The 21,944-nt window shown below is 39.6% G+C and overlaps 1 protein-coding gene across 7 annotated transcripts in view; it reads left to right on the forward strand.

Annotated features, from left to right (window-relative positions):
* rbm47 (RNA binding motif protein 47) overlaps positions 1 to 21,944 on the forward strand; it is a 183,067-nt gene that overhangs the window by 30,445 nt on the left and 130,678 nt on the right. The window contains exons 1-2 of one of the 7 annotated variants that reach the window (XM_073064789.1): positions 12,533 to 12,749; positions 16,665 to 16,738. The exons of 2 other annotated variants lie outside the window; for them this stretch is intronic. The gene's annotated coding sequence lies outside the window, so the exon portion shown is untranslated. Of the gene's footprint in view, positions 1 to 12,532; positions 12,750 to 12,774; positions 12,861 to 13,310; positions 13,873 to 16,664; positions 16,739 to 21,944 lie in introns of those variants that run through there. 4 more of the 7 variants (XM_073064787.1, XM_073064790.1, XM_073064794.1 and 1 more) reach the window with 4 other exon arrangements.

The raw sequence follows: 21,944 nt of genomic DNA on the forward strand, positions 1-21,944 counted from the left end.
AGTGCCTGTCAGCACTGGCTCTAGCCAATACAGGCCTGATTTTAAGAGGGGCAGGTTAGCTTTAATTTGTGCAAGGTGGTTTAAGTTGGTGCAGGTCATCTATTGTGTGCAGTTTTAATCACCTAATTACAGGAAGGATATTAATAAGGTTGAAAGAGTGCAGAGAAGGTTTACAGGGATGTTGCCCGGACTTGAGAAATGAGTTACAGAGAAAGGTTGAATAGGTTAGGACTTTATTCCCTGGAGTGTAGAAGAATGAGGGGAGATTTGATAGAGGTGTATAAAATTATAGATATAATTTTATAGATATAGATAGAGTAAATGCAAGCAGGCTTTTTCCACTGAGGCTAGGGGAGAGAAAAGCCAGAGGACATGGGTTAAGGGTGAAAAGGGAAAAGTTTGAGGGGAACATTAGGGGGAAGCTTCTTCACACAGAGGGTGGTGGGAGTGTGGAGTGAGCTGCCAGATGAAGTGGTAAATGCAGGCTCACTTTTAACATTTAAGAAAAACTTGGACAGGTACATGGATGAGAGGGGTTTGGAGGGATATGGGCCGGGTGCAGATCAGTGGGACTAGGCAGAAAAATGGTTTGGCACAGCCAAAAGGCCTGCTTCTGTGCTGTAATGTTCTATGGTTCTATGGTTCTATTTAGCCTGTAAGTTGTATTGGTGATCTTTTACATCATTCCAATATCTTCCTTTAAACAATTTGTGTCATTTCACTCACTGAAAATGGTGTATCTTTTTGTTTTTCTCCCTTCTGATATCCTTTTCATTTTCTTCTTTCTTTGTGAATTTCCATCCACTCAGAACCACTTAATTACTTACCATTTTCAATTTGGTTGTAGGGAAACACCCAAAACATGGCAACCTGCCTGTTCCTCTTATAGATAGTTACAAGCCAGCTGCTATGTTCATATATGTAAAAAAGTTGTTATTTTCAGGAAATATAAATTTTACTTCTTATTCCCTGTATGCTCACTTAATGATCATAATCAATACCGGATGTTTAGCTAGATACTGTCTTGGTGAAAGCTCAGAAAAGGGAGATACATCCTGAATTGTTTGATGTACCAGTATATCTAAAGCATAATAAAGCTATCAAAATGTTAATAATTCCCTTTTTTCACTTCAGCACCACTATTTAGTACTAACCATTTATCTGTTAATTTCCCTAATATCCTTACTTAGTGGAAGGTTGTCCTTTTTGAAGGATGTAATTTTATTTAGTGTTTTTACAGGATGGGCATGCTATTAGAAATCCCAGAACTTATTGTGCATTCCTGTTTTTCTCTGATACTGAAGAAGTTGTTAGGAGTCAACCATATTGATGGGTCAGATCCATAGGACAGACTGAGTAAAAATAGCAGGTTTGCTTCCCTTAAGAAAACCAGTGAATCATATGAGACAACTTAACTACCAGTTGCCATTCCAATTTGACCTCTTCTCTGTAGATCAAATCTTGAACTGCGGCTGTTGCTCCAATAACAAACCCACCACATTGCCTTGTGAATTATACTGTTAATGTGTTGTCTTCTGGGTGGTGCATTAAAATAAGGACCCATTTCAAGATCATGTAAACATATTTTGAAAAAGAAACAGCAAGATTTTCGAATGGTCAGTCAACACATGCTTTTTAACCAATTGTAGACTGGTTATTCATTCATATATAATCAACACAACTGTTCATAACTATAGTCCTAACCATTTGAAAGGAATGCATTGATCAGAAATGTCCAGGAAACATATGAAGACACATATTAATGCAATGTTTTAAATTCCTAAAATGAAAATCCTTACATACTAATTATTTCTACCAGACTTATAAAATTTAAAATTGAAGCACATAATATATGGACATTGCCCTTTAAAAGAAGAAATAATAAAGGCCTAATTATATCTGGGCCAGCTGGTGGTATGGTGGCATCAGCATTGGACTTCAAGGGGAATGGTCTGGTGTTCAAATCCAGTCAGGTCCCAACCTGGGCAGCAACAGTATCTGTGCAGAAGAAAAGCCTGGCAATCTACTTCTGTATCTTACCACAAAAACCTATGGACAATTATGCTATCCATAGGGTCGCCATGAGTTAACAACGACTCAGTGGCACTCAACAACAACAATTATATATGACTGCCACAAACACAAATGGCTTCCCTCTGTTCTATACAAGTGCATGATTACAAAATTATCTTATTAAACCCAATAAACAGATGACCAGCCTCAACGATTACTAGTATTCTTCAATTTACAAATTTTCACCATAGCATCAATGACACTTTGGGAAACATCTGTTTATTTTAGGTCCCTCTTCTTTCACTATAAAGAGTAGTAGTCAACTCTGCTCATCGCAATACATTATAAGATATCATAGCAACACATGCAAAATGTTGGCGGAACTCAGTAAGTCAGGCAGCATTTATGGAAATGAATAAACAGTTGACCTTTCAGGCCTAGACCCGTTTTCAGGACTGGAAAGGAAGGGGGAAATTACCAGCATAAAAAGGTGGGGGGAGGGGAAGGAACTAGCTAGAAGGTGAGAGGTGAAACCAGGTGGGTGGGAAAGGTAAAGGGCTGGAGAAGAAGGAATCTGATAGTAGAGGAGAGTGGGCCATAGGAGAAAGTGAAGGAAGAGGGGACCTGGGGAAAGGCGATAGACAGGTAGGAGAGGTAAAAGGCCAGAGTGGGGAATAGAAAAGGGGAGAGGAGAGGGCAAAAATTATCGGAAGCAGAATTTGATATTCATGCCATCAGGTTGGAAACTACCCAGACGGAATATAGGTGTTGCTTCCACACCCTGATGGTTGCCTCATCTTGGCTTAAGAAAAGGGCATGGACCAATATGTTGGAACGGGAATGGGAACTAAAATATTTTGCCACCACTTTTGGCGGATGGAGCAGAGGTTCTTAACAAAGCAGTCACCCAATTTATGTAGAGAGGGCTGCATTGGGAGCACTGGACATAATAGACACCCCAGCAGATTCGCAGGTGAAGTGTTGCCTCACCTGGAGGGACTGTTTGGGGCCCTGAATGGAGGTGAGGGAGGAGGTGAATGGACAGGTGTGGCCCTTGGGCCGCTTGCAGGGAGAAGAGCCAGGAGGGAGTTTGTGGGGTGGGATGAATGGACAAGTGAACGATGGAGGGGACGACCCCTGCGGAAGACACTTCCACTTTCAAACTTTTGCTGACAGAAATGTTTCAATTATGCAATCCTTTTTAAAATCAGGTTATGTAATTTCACAATAGAATAATATCCAGAAATTAGTTCATATTTTCACATTAAAGTCTTAATTAGCTATAAACAGACTGAGCAATGTAAATGTTTGTTGTGTTTTGTGGATGAAACAATTATAATTTTAAAGATTTTAATATATTTTGTTTACTTAGTTTAATTTGTACAGGTTATGGTCATTGATGTTTCCAAAGTGTACAATACAGTTAAAGTCTAGCATTTCTGTGGAAAGCAAGACATAAAACTGACATATTCCCATACAAAAAGGCCTGATACATGGCTCCATTTTCTTTTAAATAGCTCACACCTGCACACCAAGTGTTTCTTTAATGGCTGACCTATATTGCAAAAGTTGCTGTGTAGTTCTTGGCAATGTCATCTAACCTCAAAAGCACGAAGCCCTCTTCAGAACACAACTTCCACAATGAAAGTGATAGACACTTATCTGAAAAGGCTTTGAGGATTTGCAAGATTAAATTCCATGCAGCTCATAAGGCTGTTCTGTGAAAAAGTCTTTCGTAAGAAATACAAGGACACTTTCTCTAGAGGAGGCATAGCATTGAATCTAATTTGCATACATACAGGGGTGCTCCCTCTTGAGAGGCTGGGAATCCAATATAGGTTTCCCCCTGTCCATGTTTGACCTGATATCCTGAGACCTCAACATTGTCAATGTTGCTCATTCCCTAGACCTCTCCATCCTGACACAGTACCTCTGTTCCACAAACTTTGATGGGTGCATCATGCCAGTGCATGGGACATCTCCATGGTTTGTGTAACCTGGGATGTTGAAAGGTGTGATTTTGCAAGCAACAATGTTGGTGACACTGTTATCCTAACTTGTTGTGATATGATTTACATTGGGACTACAGCACTCTAGCTGCAAGAAACAAGAAGACAATCAATTTCCACACATTTGGTGTTTGCAATGAATATCATCCAGGAAACAGAACATTGATTAATATTTCAACTCCGTCCTATGGCACTGAAGCCATTTGTAACATTTCTACTATTGGCCCATCAAAGATCAGCCATTTTGCCATGCATCAATTATTGTACCTGTGACATTTGAGATTTATATAGTTTTAGATTTATATCTATTATATACTGAAGGAATCTTAAATTTTTAACATAAGAAATATTGTTATGTATTTATTATACTATTCTCATACCAATGGGCATTATAGCCTTATAAAACTATTTTCATTAATTTTCTCACTTTGATAATTTGTAATAGCACCAAGTGTTACCATGTGCTGACATATTTTGGGTTTTTAGAAAGTCTTGGCAGTAGACTCACAACAAGTATTTATGTACTAAACACAAGAAATTCCGCAGATGCTGGAAATCCAAAGCAACATATCCATAATGCTGGAGGAATTCAGCAGGTCAGGCAGCATCTATGGAAATGAACAAACAGTTAACATTTCATGTCGAGACGCTTCTTCAGGACTAGAAAGGAAAGGGGAAGACACCAGAATAGAGGTGGAGGAGGGGCAGAAGGAGAGCAACAAGGTGATAGGTGAAGGCTGGTGAGTAGAAGAGTTAAAGGACTGGAGGTGAAGAAATCTGACAGGAGATGAGAGTGGAGCATAGGAGAAAGGGAAGGAGCAGGGGGAGGTGATAGGCAGGTGAGAGGAGGTAAAAGGCTAAAGTGGTGAATAGAAGAAGAGGGGAGGGGGAGGGGAAATTTTTACAGGAAGAAAAAATCGATATTCATGACATCAGGTTGGAGGTTACCCAGATGGAATATCAGGTGTTGCTCCTCCACCCTGAGGCTGGCCTCAGCTTGGCACAAGAGGAAGCCATGGACCAATGTGTAGGAATGGGAATGGGAATTGGAATTAAAATGTTGGCCACTAGGAAGTTCCACTTTTCGCAGATGGAGCGGGGGTGCTTGATGAAGCGGTCTCCCAATTTACAATGGGTTTCATCAGTGCCGAGGAAGCCACATTGGGAGCACCAGGTACAATAGATGACTCCAGCAGATTTGCAGGTGAAGTGTTGCCTCACCTGGAAGGACTGTTTGGGACCCTGGATGGAGGTGGGAGAGGAGGTGAATGAATAGGTGTAGCACTTTGTATGCTTGCAGGGATAAGTGTCAGGAGGAAGATCAGTGGGGAGGGACAAATGGACAATGGAATCACAGAGGGAGCAATCCCCGCAGAAAGAGGAGGTGTGGGAGGCATGTAGGTAAAGATGTGTTTTGTGAAAGGATCCCTTTTGCGGTAGTTCTAGAGAATGATGTACTGGATGCAGAAGCTCATAGGCTGCTAGGTAAGGTAGGTGCGTACTGTTCTCAACATTCTAAATTATCTCAAGGCACATCATGTGCATTTTGAAGCAAATTAGTCAATGGTGAAAAGATAGGTCTAAGATGTAGATTATTTTGTAGGAAAAAGAGGTATGAGGAAGGAGCTCATGATGAAGAACCCAGAATTGGAGAACTGCAGAAATCTGAACCTTTATAAAGCTCAGAGAGATTGCAGCTGTTTGGAGGGACTAGGCTATGGAGGGATTTGAAAGCAAATATTTTTCAAATGGATTGTTACATAATCAGAAACCAATGCAGCACTGGAGTCATGGTGTCATAGAATACTAGAGCACAGAAGAAGGCTCTTTACCTCATCTAGTCCATGCCAAGCTGTTTTTCTGCCTTGTGCCATCAACCGGAACCTGGACCATAACCCTCTAATCCTCCCATCTATGTACTTATCCAAACTTCTCTTAAAAGCTGCAATCAAACACAACTCCACCACTTCTACTAGATGCTTGTCCCAGACTCGAACCACCTCAGATTCCCCTTAAGTATTTCACCTTTCACTCTTAACCCATGGCATTTACTTCTAGCTTCACCCAATTTCAGTGGAAAAAAGCTTGCTTGCATTTACTCTATCTATATCCCTCTTCATTTTATATATCTCTATCAAATCAACCCTCACTCTCCTGCACAACAGGGGAAAAAAATTCCTGGTCCTCAAATCCCAAAAATATACTTGTAAATTTTCTTTCTTCTGTTTCAATCTTTTTGATACCGTTCCTGTAGGTAGGTGACCGGATCTGCACACAGTACTCCAAATTTGGACACAGCAACATCTTATACAACTTCAACATAACATCCCAACTCCTGTACTCAGTAATTTGATTTATGAATGCCATTGTATCATGACCCTATCCACCTCTGACACTCCTGTCAAAGAATTAAAGGATCTGTATTCCCAAAACCCTTTGTTCTATCACACAACTCATTACCCTAGCAGTCACGTATATTCCTACTCTGGTCCGTTCTCCCAAAGTGCAATACCTCACACTTGTCTGCATTAAATTCCATCTTCTAATTTTCAGTCCATTTTCCAACTAGTCCAGATCCCGCTGCAAACTTTGATAGCCTTCCTGGCTGTCCATTATGCCCACATCTTGGTGCCATCCACATATCTACTAATCCTGTGTTTATCACATCATCATCCAAATCATGAATATAGATGACAAACAACAATGGACCCAGCACCCAACCCTGTGGCACACCACTCTAGTCCTCTAGTCAAAGAGACAACCATCTACTGCCACTTTCTGGCTCCTCCCACTGAGTCGATGTTGAATTCACTTTACATCTTCATCCTGTATGCCATGCAACTGAACCCTCTGGACTTGTCTCCTATGTGGGACTTTGTCAAAGGCCTTGCTAAAGTCCATGTAGATGTCATTCACTGCCTTCATTCATCAACTTTCTTGGCAACCTCCTTGAAAAACTCTATACAATTGTTTTGACATAACCTACCACGCACAAAAACCACGTTGACTATTCCTAATCAGGCCCCGTCTATCCTTACTCTATATACTTACTTTATATCCTGTCCCTTAAAATACCTTCCAGTGATCTATACATTGTTGAGGTCAGCTTCACTGGCCTGTAATTTCCCGTCTTACTCTTAGAGTCATTCCTGAACAACGAAACAACACCAGTCCTCCAGCACCTCATCCATGGTTTTAAATACCCCTGCCAGGGCCACTGCAATTTCTTCGCTAGCCTCTCACAAGGCCTGAGGCAATTCCTTGTCAGGTCCGAGGGACTTACCCAACCTAACTTGCCTCAAGGCAGCAAGTACCTCCTCTTCTGAAATCCAGACAAGGTCCATATTCTCACTACTGTTTTGCTCTAGTCTTATAGACTCCGTACCCATCTCCTGAGTAAATACAGATGCAAAACATCCATTTAAGATGTCCTCACCCTCTTTCAGCTCCATGCATAGAGAACCATGCTGACCTTCAAGTGGACCGATTTTGTCCCTTGCTATTGTTTTACTCTTATTATATCAGTGAAAGCACTTGTGATTCTCCTTCACCTTGTCTGCCAGGGCAATCTCATGCCTTCTTTTAGCCCTCCTGATTTCCCTCTTAAGTGTTTTTTTTTTGCATTTTTCATACTCCTCAAGTGCCTCATTTCCTCCTTGCTGCCTGTTGCTTTGCACTTCCTTCCTCATCTTAACCAAGGCCTTAATACTCCTAAAAATAGAGATTCCTTAGACCTGTTAACATTACCTTTTATTCTAACAGGAACACACGAAGTCTTTAATCTCAATACTTCATTTTGAAAGGCCTCCCACCTACCAAGCATGCCTTTGCTAGAAAACAATCTGTCCCAATCCCTAAGAAATGCTGGGGGAGCTCAGCAGGCCAGGCAGCATCTATGGAAAAAAGTACAGTCAACCCATTTTAGTTCACCTATGCTCCATCTGCCAGTGGCCACCCTTTTTAATTCCACTTACCACCCCCATTTCAATATGTCTATCCATTGCCTCCTCTACTGCCGTGATGGACCATACTCAGATTGGAGGAAAACACCTTATACTCCGTCTGGGTAGCCTCCAACCTGATATCTTGAACATCGATTTATCAAACTTCTGGTAATGTCCCCCACCTTCTTCACTACTCCCCATCCACTTTTCCCTCTCTCACCTTATTTCCTTCCCTGCCCATCGCCTCTCTCTGATGTTCTTTCTTCCATGGCCTTCTGTCCTCTCCTATCGGACTCCCCCTTTCCAGCCCTGTATCTCTTTCACCAATCTGCTTCCCAGCTCTTTACTTCATCACTCCTCCTTTCGGTTTCATTTATCCCCTTGTGTTCCCCTCTCCCCTCCCCCCACCTTTCAAATCCACTCCTTGTCTTCTTTTCTCCAGTCCTGTTGAAGGGTCTGGGCCTGAAGCATTGACTGTTCTTTTTTCCATAGATGCTGCCTGGCCTGCTGAGTTCCTCCAGCATTTTGTGTGTGTTGCTTGGATTTCCAGCATCTGCAGATTTTCTCTTGCCTGCCCAATCCACAACCGGCAGATCCTTTCTGATACCATCAAAATTTTCCTTTTCCCAATTTAGAATCTCAGCCTGAGGATCAGTCCTATCCTTCTCCATAATTATCTTGAAACTAATGGAATTATGGTCGCTAGATACAGTATAAAATGTGCCATTACCCACACTTCTGTCACTTGCTCTGTCTTGTTTTGTAATAGGAATAGAGTTGTGGATGAACGTGGAAGTGCGAGTTAGGACATAGGCAGCTGTGTTTTAAACCGTTTTGTCAAGCATCTCTGCTCCATTTACATAAGGTGAAATTTCCCGGTGGACAACCATTTTAATTCCTGTCCCCATTCCTGTTCTGACATGTCAATCCATGGTCTCCTCTTCTGCCGTGATGAAGCCACTCTCAGGGTGGAGGAGCAACATCTCATATTCTGCCTCCAACCTCCAACCTGATAACATGGACATAGATTTCTCCTTCCGGTGTTGTTATCCCTCCCCCTGCCTTCTTCTTCTATTTCCCACTCTTGCCTCTTACCTCTTCTCAACTGCTTACCACCTCCCTGTGATGCCCTTCATCTTTCTCTTTCTCCCATGGTCCACTCTCCTCTCTTTATTAATAGAGTATATCTGGCACTTTCTGTTTCTGTTTCATAATTACAACATCAGGTTTTTTTATCCTTGTGTAGAATGAGGTGTTGTTGAAGTACCTATGTCCAGAGGTAACAAAGACAGGAATAAGAGTGTTTAGTCATCAGGGAGGGAGCAGCATAGTTGGGTGATATTATGGAGGTGTGTTCTGGTCTTATTCATGACATTGTTTCAGACAATTATAAGGCAGAGCGATAGAACCTTGGCTTGGATTAGAGTTTGTAAGTGTGCCCAAAGAAAAATGATACTTCAATACTTGAGTAAATTTCTTCTCCTCAATTATTGCATATTGGACACATAAAGTGGCTATAAGACATAGTGGAGGAGTTAAAAGAGGCTATGATAATTCACAGGAAATATCTCTCAATATACATTTGGAATCTGACTCTGCTTTTCAAGGATGTCCTTAAAGGACAACAGAATCAAAGGATAAATCCTTTTAGATACCAAGAATTAACAGCACAGTTGTGGGAAAATAAGCCATTTGATTTCCCAGCTCAAATGAATAAAAAAGGACGGTGCCAACAGTAACAGTCATAGTGAGTTTTCAAATCCTATAATGCAACTACTTTATATCATTAGGTTAGCATCCATCTCTGTACTATAGCAGTTCCTCACATCTGCACTGATCCCAGTTAAAATTTGCATATTAATTTGCATGCCCAGGAGAACCTAATAATTAACAGATCTTGGTGAAGTGGCAGTTGTACATCTGGGTTGCCTAGCACTGCATGGGACTTGTGAAGCAGAGGCATTTCCCTCACATCTGCAATGGATTGTGAGGACTGTTGAGAGAATCATCTCTCCCCCTCATACAGGACATACACCAGAAGCCCTGCATTCACAGAACCCTCAGCTTTGTCAAGGATTCCTCCCATCAATCCCACAATCTCTTTGACCACCTACCGTCAAGTAGAAGGTACCGCAGTATAAGAACAAGGACTGTTAGCAGGGTAACAGCTTCTTCACCCAGGCTGTGAGACTTCTGAAAAGCCTGCTACCATTATTTATGATTCCAGTAACAGTAATACTTTTGTATATTGCCTGCACTTTATGTCAACTTGTACACCTGCAGAATACTTTTTTAACTATTAATATTACTGTGTTAATATCATTTTATTATCTGTAAGTGATTTATGTACCGTGTATGGCACCTTGGATCCTGAAGAATGTTGTTTCATTTAGCCATATACATACTTATGGCTGAATGGTAATAAACGTGGACTTGAACTTTAACGTGAAGAATGAATACTTGTGGTGGGTGAAGTCACCGATGGTGTTTGTGTGGCGTGCATCAGTAGTTACATAGCGTACTGTCCAGACCATCTGGTAGAATTACTCATTGCCAGATCTTACCAGAAGGCTCCATGAACTTGGTCGGCTGGTATGAAAAGTCACTTCAACTGTGCACTGCTCCCCACCTCCCCCCGAGTGGCGATGAGGTGGTCTCGCACCTCTTTGCGGACTGCCGCTTTGCGAAGAGGGTGTAAGGGTTCATCCCCAGCAGCTGTGTGACAGAGAGCCCTCCAGGCTATGAGCTGTTCCCAGGGATGGACGTCAACTGCTGCTGGAAGATAATCAGCTCGGTGAAAGACGCCCTTTGGTCTACCAGCACATCAAAATGTCTGTAGAGGAATACTGCTGACTGGCACATTCCAGTCACTGAAGTAAGGCAAAGCTTGCGCAAAGGCTCTCTGTGGAAGGCCCACAGTGTAGGCTTCTTCTACTACTGGACAGAAGGGTGAGGAAGCTCCTCAGTTTGTGAAGTGCTGTACCACCCCACGAGTGCCAACAGTGCTATTGATTTTAAATTGAACACTACTTAACACCTTGTCTCTGGATGTAATTATGAAAAGGCATTATGATTTATTCTTGTAAATAATTTTTATTTTGAATACAGCTTATTTTCATATATACAGTAGGAAACATACAGTAAATTAAAACCTAACCTTGTTGCAACAATCCCTTTACAGGCTACCTGTTGGAATGCACTTAGACAAGGCTCTGCCTTAGAACAAACCACTCTTGCTGGGTGCTTGCTCCCTTAACTGCATATGCTGAGGGTAATAAAAATTTCAGCATAGTCCTGCCAGTTACTTTATGCCAATATGGCAGTGATGCTTTTGCAGCTTAGTATGAGCATGGGCTTTCGGCTTGGTAAATGGAAGTTTCACGTTCAAAAAGTCAGCACAGAATCGATATTGCTCATTAATGAATTTTAATAGAGCAGGATGAGATCCCTTGGAAATGTACAGACCTATTACTAGGGATACATGATAGCTGTAGGGCTGATGTTTCCCTTGTCTGTGATGTCTAGAACCTGGGCTCGCTGTCTTAAAATAAGGGTCTGGCCTACAGTACAAGACTGAAATGGAATTTCTTAACTGAGGAAGTAATATTCTTCAGAATTCTTTACCCTAGAATCTCAGTCACTGAGTACATTCAATCCATGTTTCTATATAATTGGGGGTATCAGACAGTATTTGATTGGTGCGAGAAAGTGACATGAAGTATGTAAAATAATCTCCAGTAACACTATAGAATCCTGCGGTACAATTGAGGGGCCAAATACCTCATTCCTGCTTCAATATTTTGTGACAAGTTTCTAATCCATTATTTGTCAGTTTACCCCAAAGATGTTTGTAGGATCATATTGAGTATAAATGATGACAGCACTTTGCCCTGTGGCAAGAGGGCTTACATTTCCCATGTACTTCTTTGACTCTAAAGTGCTTTGGGCTGTGCAGTGGTTTTGAAAAGTGATTTATAATGAAAAATTGATTTTCATTCAATTACGGAAAGCTTTGTCTCTATTGATCCAGGTAATCAGAAGAAAAGAAAGTGTAAGCCCGCAAAGAAACCAGAGCAATGTTACAAGGGACAAAGGAAGAAGCTTTGGGGATCAGAAAATTCTAAATCAGAATGTTGTGGAGATGCAGAGGCAATGTAAAGTTGGATACAGAGAGCTGAACTCTCGCAGAGCCCTGTATGCGATTTATTTGGTGGCGTGGCTGGGACTGAGGTTATATAACCAATAAGAATATTCTATTCAGAGGCACTGTTTCCTTCCCCTCCTATTTGTTATGGTCCCCAAAGTGCTTGAAATCTAAGCCTGCTTATGTATCACAAAGTAAACAGGGATTTAAAAATATGCCTCTTTTTTTATTGGATTATCAAATTTCTGTTCCAAACGGTTTGATCGGAAGCAACAAAGTAGATTCTGATTGGATAGTGCAGTTTACTATAAACTTTAATTCAATTTGACATCATGCTTAGCCCTTCCTGAGGTAGCTTCTGTGAAACAGAAGGCGGGAACAATCTGTTCATAGGTTTTTTAATTTGCTTACGTAGACAGGTCAAAACAAGAACGATACTGGGAACACATTACTTTTCCTCTTGCTAGTTCAATTTTCTCATCTCAGTGATTTCTCGGCACTTGACTGAAAAAAGGTGTAAGAATTTTTGTCACCTGCTTCTGCCACCTGTTCACAACTGGTGTGTTGTTATGAATACATCAGAAAGGTCATGGGTCTCTCCTAGCGATGTACCTTGCTACTTTCAGCGTTTTGCCCCAGGTAAGTGAGCTCAGCAATTCTCTGCTGAAAATTCTTGTCAGTCAAGTTAACACAACACGTCACCTTTCTCTTTTAAAAATTCAGCTAAGCTGAGTTCCGACAGTATTCAAGGTAAGGTGTCCCTACGTTTTATATATAATTGAGTTAGTTAGTTATTAAGTTATTGGCTGGAACTAAACGATTTCTTCAAGAATTTTCAGTATGTTAGTGCTAACAGGTGCATTCTTAAATCTGCATTTTTTTTCTTCGCATTGTGGTTAAGTCTGTGAGTATTCTCCGCCTACAGCACACCATTGTAACTCCCGAGTTTTCTCACAGTAACAGGTTGCCTTTGCCATTCTGGCCTACCATGATTAATAAACTCTTAATGCCCAGGGTTTCTTGTACAATTGATCTTTTTTAAATCTTTATAAGCATGAGAAAAGGTAGATATCTGTGCTCCTACCTCAAATGGAATGTTAGGCTGGCTTTGAGCCAATGAGGGCTCAGTGAACAGGGTAAAATTTCATTTTAGGTTTACGGGAAGTTGCCAGTGTTGCAGCAAAATTCTGGTTTGGTGACTTTAGGGGAAGGGCATTACAAGACGAAAACTTGTTTGAGAAGAAAGGAAACCAGACGAGCGAAAGGGTGAAACTAAACAAAATGTGAGTTAAAACTCACAATCTTAGTTTGGGCTACAAAGAAAAAGGCTGTCAGCTTTTTGCTGAACAGCAATAAGTGGGCTGAAAACAAGCATTAAGGGAATAATGCCTCATACTCTAAGACTAGCTAGGATTTTTTCCTCAGAGCGCTGGAGTTTCTGAGCTCTGTTTAGCTCCTATGGAATGTGCAGCTTAGGTCAGTGAGAGTCAGGTATTTTAGATTAACTGAGTCTAATTGTGAGTTTGCCAAAGCTTGGTTACATTTTTGATGGTCTCAGTGTCGTTTTGAAAAAGTTTACACATACGAAGAAGGAAGACAGAAAAAAATTAACCGTAATAAATAGCAATAGAAGGAGTTTCTGGCCACTCCTTGCTGAGATATATCATGAAAATGTGAGTATGCTGCCAGACCCTTTGCACTTCTCACTAAGTACGATGAAGAAACAAGCAATTACCATCTGAGGCCCTAAATCTAAAAGGAGGTAGGTCAAGATTCTTGCTTATTATTTCTCCTCTTTACGTTTTGTTTTCAGTAATCAATGCCATGGTCATTTTTTTCCACAATTACATTTGTAGAAGTTTAAAACTCACTGTAAGTTAAAGTGCCACATCCTACGCCAGGGGCTTTGTAGAAATGGGAAACTATTTTAAAATTGTTTTTTGACTTAACAATATTAGTTTTGTTGACTCTATGTGAATTAATGAGTAACTGCTATGTTTCACAGAGTTTTATATACAGTATTGGTAAACTAGCCCATATGGTGCAGTTACTGACTAAGCAGGGTAAAGATTAGATCACATCAAGGCTGATGGGACATAAAAGTGAACATCAGGTTCTACAGCTGAGAATCTTAATGGTTTCAGTGATAATAATCATGATCCTATATTTAACCATAGATAACAGTGTACAATCCAGAAATCAAATACCTAGGCATAAATAACCTGACGATAACGAAGCTTTTTTTAAAAAAAAGGAATTAACAAATTAATTTAAAAGGCCATAAAGGATAACCTTAGTACTATGAGGTTTGTTCAAAGCACTTGAAAGGTATTTCAGGACCAGAGGCTGTTTGCCACAGCAATCTGGATAGACCATGCTGAGCACCAGATCTGTTTGCACCTTATTACAACAAAGTAACAGTGTACACTGAGTAAGAAATAGTGCAAATAGTCTATTTGACAAACAATTGCCTCAGCCGGAAGCCCTCAATTCATTCTTACTTTATCTGAATAGCATCATTTAGTGAGAGATCAAATAATGTCAGAAAATTTAATCTGACCAGAAAAGGCTGAAAATAAGATCCATTTACACTAGGGTCTCATCAAGAATGTTCACATTTCAGATGGGACAATTCTCAGAAATTTCATAAAATAATTATTCTCTACAGAAACTAAATACTTAACTTCCATCATGTTTCTCGGCCCTTTTGCTGTAAAGATGCAGTCTGATTTTTACATATCATTTACCTTTCACCACCTTCATTCAGATGTGAACATGGAATTTCATCAAAGCTCACCTGGGACATTGGGGTGCAATTTAAATGTGGACAGATTTGGCAAAACTTTACACCGGTGGTTCCCTGGGGCATGTTCTGAAAAATTGGATAGGTGCTTATAACGTTGCTGAAAATAATGCCGTTAATGGAATTGAAGGAACCCATTAACTAAAAGCATTCAATTCTCTAGAATAACATTTTGTTTTTGAATATAATTAGATTTTACATCAGAGCACAATAAAATAGTGATGCAAGATTGGAAGAAGGGAGACCATATACTTCCTTAAAGGCCATTTCCTGGCCCACGAGGACACTGTTGAACATTGGGAGCTGGCACCTCCTTTCACCACCAGATTTCACAATTGCTGGGAAACTCCTGTAGCAGCATTGAGTTAAAGTTGAACTCCCAGTTGTATTTAAATTTCTGAGTTCAGCGTCCTGGCTCACACAATGTGACAACCCAGGAGCCTCAACGTGCACAGCTATAAAAAGACGGATTGCTTGTGAGCATATTGGGAGAGCATTCCACATATTTAATACTTTTAACTTCCCCTAATATCTTTTGAAATCTCTCTTCAGGGGGAAGAGTGAGGCTAATAATGCTTTAATTTCCTTATGCCATGAATAACCTGTTTTGTCAATGATATAAAACTCAATTATATGCCTCAATTAAAAAGTGGAATGATGTTGCAAAAAAATGGAAGCCAGAAGCAACAAAGATTCTAAAACACCCACAAAACACTAAGGGTACACTTTCCGACCCATTAATCTGTGACTTCAACAAATTTATTCTGAGCATTGTAAAAAGCAACAGTGGTGGTTAGCTAAAATACATCAATTTGTATTTAGGCCCTAAATCAGGAGGCTTCACCTGCTACCTCAGAATACTTCAAAATAAACACAGAAAAATTAATTTGATGTATTAAATATTCATCAGTACCTTCTTATATTCATCATGTTTACTTTTACAGATACAAATGCATAATTTAAAACCAAAATATATTCTTAAGAAATATTGACAATGGGGAACTAAAGTGGCATGTTAAAAGAAATGATTTTCCAAAAATCCTATTTGGAAATATTCCCTTGTACTTCTTAAAAGAAAGGCATATACTGTTGCCTCTCTCATCCACAGCAGGCTTCTAATATCTAATACACATGACTCTAAAATGTGGAAGGAGTTATCAAAAAAGTAGAAATTAAAATATAGGAATGACCATTTAAGAATATCTTTTTTTTTGGAAATAGTTTCCTTATTATGAATGAAAAGGAAAAGAAATCCATCCATTTTTTGCAGTTATATGAGTTAATAGTACCAAGTTATTAGCAAATTCTAACTTTACTATCGATCCCAAGCTGCTACCCGGGGAGAAGAACAGGAAGGAAATGTCTGTTTAATGGGACACATTAGTCACCAGAGCATACAGTGCATGGTAGATCTTGTCCAGAAATGAATAATCTGGTGATGCTATTGAGTTTGATTGCTGAGATATTGGAGAGCAAAAGCAAGCAATGAAATCAAACCATGAGGGGTGGGGAGGGATTGGGGGAAGGGTCATGATTAGATAAATTGAGATCATTTCCAGTTCTAATTTATGCCATTGGCCAGTTTGTACAGATTGGAACAACGATTAAATTATTTGGAGCATTGTTGCAAGACCAGCCAATGTGAGCCTAGTGAACTAATAGGGTAATTGCATATGTTTTTGTATAGTGTGCCACCCAGAATCAGTCAACCATAATGAGCGGATGTAAGTTAGATTTCTTTTATGTTTCAGGCCAGTCTTAGGTGAGCAACTTGCGTGACAGCGTGCCTGCATTTATTCAAGAACTGCCATTTCATACAATACTGGTAGGGGCAATTTGACTATTTTGCATAAATAAGACAATAGGATGCTGGTATGGAAATAGCACTTTAACTGGGGATCAATGCGAATGAGGTTTCTAATAAAAGAGACTAATTAGTTTTTTCATTATGGCTGTCACTGTGGGAGAGTCGGAGTAACAGAATAGAATCTTGACATTCTGTCAGAGAGGTAGTAGCATTCGTGCTTAAGTTTAGATTTTTTTCTCAAGAGGTCTAATTTTGACAGAGCAAATTACAGCAAATTCTTTGTTGAAATTTTCCTCTCAACAATGATTGCTCTGTGATTGATCAGTGAGACAAACATTGAAATTTTAGTAGGCTTTTGGTAATTTACACTGTTTCATGTCCCCCTTTGCTGTTAGTAATAATGGATCGTTCAGAGGCTTTATTGTCCTTCCATGCCTTGTTTCTGTGAGTGAGCTGATATTTAAACAATACCATGTTGAATTCTGCACTCAAACTTCTAACTATCTGGTGACAGTCATATTATAGCCATTTATGAGTTCATATTCTACAGCAAAATAGTAGAAATGTTACTATGATTACACAATATCTCTTCAGACAGATGGTGCCCTTTTAACAAATCTGAAGTGTAACTCCCTCCACATAGTAAATCCTCCCCACTCAGTTAAGTCAGTATTCATATTTCATTTTGTCAGTTGAATAACTAATTCACAGAAGAGAAGGGAGAGACAAGGAAGTAAAATTAGAATTACCTTCTCAAGTTTCTATGCAACTGTAAATTTTTTTTGAACAAAGACATTTCTTGGTGTATCTGAACCCTGCCAAAAAGAGGCACATCTTCTCTTGGGCTCATGAAAATAACATGGCCTTTGTAAGTCTGACAAATGAGAGATTTAGAAAGCACAAGGAAGTTGAAGATGCAAAATCTTCTCCTAACAGGCGCTCACAAGACACCTTAAGGCTTTGGCTTTTTATCTGTTGAAAACAGTATTGACCTGTTTGTTTTCTTTTGTCAGTGACCTCAATACTTTAGATTATTACTTTCAGGAGAACTGTGCTGTCTTAGTTTCATATCTGAAATTTTCCAACAGTAGAACAACAATAACCCACTACTTCAAAAAGGGACAAATGCTATTGTTTATTTGGTGAAATGTATTTGGCTTTGGGAACCTGGTCTTGGTTAAAATTAAAATGTTGGTTAATTTTTTGGATTAGAAGAACTTGCTTCAAAATAAGCATGTGATCCATCTAAAATATCCTCCACTGTCATTCATTCCTCTCTTCATCCTATATAATTTCTGTCACATTCTGAAGTGTAGCTTCAAAGGTCAGCCCCTGACATCTTTATCAACTAGCCATTTTTCACATAAGGAAATCAGTAATTGCCAACACTTTCTGATTAGGACATTTTAAATGGCTAAACCTCAACTGTCACCAGATAGGTGCATTCCAAAGGGAGGTCACTAGATGAGCAATAAGCTTACTGCTATTTTCTCTCTTCTGTGGGCACAGTTTCAAATGAGAAGGACCTTATCTTTGGGACTAAGAAAGGAGAAACAAGCTTCTGATGGCTATCTGTGGACCTAGACAGTGTATATGTGAATACAAAGTGAGTGTGGAACTGGTTTTAATTGTGATTCCCTCTAACATTCAGACAGTACAAGGGGCACTGTGGATTAGAAATCAATCCCTTAATTGTTAGAAAACACGTTCCACTTAACACCAGGGATCATGTAGAGAAATACTACAGAAAAAAAATGTTACAGGTGTTGGAAATCTGAAGTAAAATTACAAAATGAGGGAAATAGTGGATAGATAGAAAGAGGGACTGTTTCAGGACAGTAATCTCTTAATGGTTCAAGGCATGATCTTTCATCAAAACTTATTAAAGATCATGGACCTGAAACATTAACTCTGTTTCTCTTTTTGCGGGTTCAACTTGACCAAATGAATATTTCACCAGTTTTCAGCTTGCAGAGGTAATGAATCCACATCATCACACTGTTTAAAATGCAGCAGAAGTTAGTTATCATTAGTGGAATAAATGAATTTATTCAAGGGCATTGACTGATGCTAGGCAAGGAAATTTTTCATTGTTATGGTATACAGTCACAGCAAAGGTGTTCAATAGAAGCAGGATTCAGTTAAAGTTAAGAATTTCACTTTAAAAGGCTGTTTACCAATTTTCTTTGGTCCCATATTTGAATCTACTGTTAGCATCAGGCTAACAGAGCAAAAATACTTCATGTTAAAATTGAATACCAATGGTGAACAATCGCTCAGTTATTTGACAAAGGTAGAACAATCACATATATAATTAAAGGCAGAGGAATGCCTACAGAAATCCAGTACCAACATGTTTCATGAACAACTGAACATCAGACGACTCAATAAAACTGAATCATTATAACATTTAGAAACATTGCATTCATCCCATTCAGGCTATTTCCAGCATTAATGGAGCATTTGAGCCTTTTCCAATCTATCAGTGTAAACCTTAGTTCAAGGCTTCCCTTAAATGCTTTGATACTATTTTCTTCAACCACAGTTTGAGCAATCAAGCTCTCATATCCATAATCTCTAGTAATGATATTCTCCACAAGTAGAAAATATCATTACTAAATGATCTGTTCATATTCTCCATCGAAGCTTTTCATTATTTAAAAATCTATATTAGTCAGTCTTCTTTTGTCATAGGTAAAGTTGTCCAGTGTGTTTATATTTTTTCCTGATTGTATCATCATTATTAATTTTCTGTGTTCTCCATCCACTGCTTCTATATCCATGTTATAATATGATGATCAGAAATGTATGCTGGTATGTAATGCAACCAAATTCTGATCTGGGTTCAACATCACTGCACTACTTTTCAATAATGTCCTTTTGGAAATAAACTCTAGACCTTGGATTTCTTGTTTTATGTTTTAAAAATCTGTATCAAAAACTTGCAGTGGTTGGTGCTCCTGAGTGCCTTTGTTCCTCTCCCCCACCTACGTAATCCACGGTAATCCAACGTGAAGGCAGAACACCAGTGGTACAGTGACTGAATCTCAATCTTAACAATTTGCTGGGCAAGTTTATCAGCCTAGCAACTAGATCCTGTAGTGATGATTATTTCAATGTGACAGCACTTTATCCAAAGTGAAACTTGGATAACAAAAATTTTTGTGATGTTCAAGGTTAAAAAAATTAAATTTATGATCAAAATACATTTATGTCACCATTTACAACCCTGAGATTTATTTTCTTGTAGGCATATTCAGTAAATCTAAGAAACATATTGAATCAATGAGAGATCACACCCAATAGGGCAGAAAAACAACCAATGTGCAAAAGGCAACAAACCGTGCAAACACAAAAGAAAAAGGAAATAAAATTAATAAATAAATGAGGAATAAATATCGAGAACATGAGATGAAGAGTCCTTCACAGTAAGTCCATTGGTTGTGAGAACAGTCTGGTTACAGGACAAATGAAGTTGAGTGAAGTTATCCCCAATGATTCAAAGAGCCTGATGGTTGACAGGTAAAAACTGTTTGTCAGCCTGGTGGTATGAGTCCTGAGGCTCTTGTACCTTGTTCCTAATGGCAAAAGTGAGAAGAGATCATGATCCAGGTGGTGGGGGTCCCTGACGATGGATGCTACTTTCCTGTAACAGTGCTCCATGTAGATATGCTCAACGGTAGGGAGGGCTTTACCCATAATGCATTGGGCTGTATCCACTAATTTTTGTAGGATTTTCCATTCAAAAACATTAGTGTTTCCACACCAGGCTATGATGCAACAAATCAATATACTCTCCACCACACATCTCTAAAGTTTGTCAAAGTTATTTGTCAAACCCACAACCATCAAGCTCTTGAAGAATTAGTGCAGATTACTTAATTGAACTTCACTTGCCCCATCACTGAACTGTTCCCATAACCAATAGGCTCACTTTCAAGGACTTTTCATCTCATGTTCTTGATATTTATTGCTTATTTATTTATTTTCTTCTCTCTTTTGTATTTACACGTTTCACTGTTTTTTTGTACATTGGTTGTTTGTCAATCCTCTTAGGTGCGGTCTTTCATTGATTCTGTTATTGTTCCTAGGTTTACTGAGTATGCCTGAAAGAAAATGAATCTCAGGGTTGTATATGGTGATACATATGTACTTTCATAATCAATCTACTTTGAACTTTGAAGTTTTAGATGTCCTGCTGAATGTCCACAAACTTGTAAGGAAGTAGAGGTGTTGTGGTGCTTTCCTTGTAATTACAATTACATGCTGGGCCCAGGACAGACCCTCTGAGGAATTTAAAGTTACTGATCCTCTTCGCTTCTGATCCCCTGATGAGGACTGGCTCGTGGACCTCTGGTTTGCTCTTCCTGAAGTCAATAAGCAGTTCCTGGTTCACTCCACAAATTTGATCAGCAGTTCGCAGCATAAGTTTCACTTGCATGTCTACGTGATTTTAGAACCTGGCCCAAATTGAATGATGTTATTACAGGTTCAGCAAGCATTGTCGGGGAAATTGGTCCACATTATTTTAGACAGTGACTGTTGTTTGTCGTGTTCAGAACAGCCATACCAATGCATCAGGTGATTGGGATCATTTCTAATCCACTAATAATCAATCACCCCCAACCCTCCTACCCTATATCACTGAAATCACCCTCTGACTCCACCCTCTAGCTCTAGCTCATCTTTACCAAATGCCCAACTCCTCAACAACTGACCCCTAAAATTCCCTACTCACACAGACCTCTAAACTCCTAATCACTGATTTCCTGAATGCCCTGAGTTTATAGGCATTGCTATTCTCTGATCATTGACCCTGCCAATACTCCTTCCTGATACTCTGAACTCCACAGTGGATGTCCACATCTGTAACTTCACCAGAACAAGGCACCAATCACTGGGCAGCCAAACCAAATACCCTCCCTGGCCCTGATCTGGCATCAATTGTAACGGCTTCATGCTACCCTAACAGACCCCAAAATGTGATCTATTGCAGCGCCAACACCAACCCCCACCAACTCCAGCCTTGATCTTTGAATTGGTTATCTTCAGTTTAATCTGGAGTCTGGAGGTGAATAATGCTGGCATCTTATAGTCTTGCAAGCCTTGAAACTAGCAACCAAAGATGGCTTTAATTTCCTTCCTCCACAACCCCACCCCTACAAATCTTTTCCATGTCACAAACCGAAGAACTGCTAAATAGTGAGATCCGGTGGAATCTGCT

This window comes from Hemitrygon akajei, chromosome 13 (genome assembly GCF_048418815.1).
Source record: "Hemitrygon akajei chromosome 13, sHemAka1.3, whole genome shotgun sequence".
Lineage (NCBI taxonomy): Eukaryota > Metazoa > Chordata > Chondrichthyes > Myliobatiformes > Dasyatidae > Hemitrygon > Hemitrygon akajei.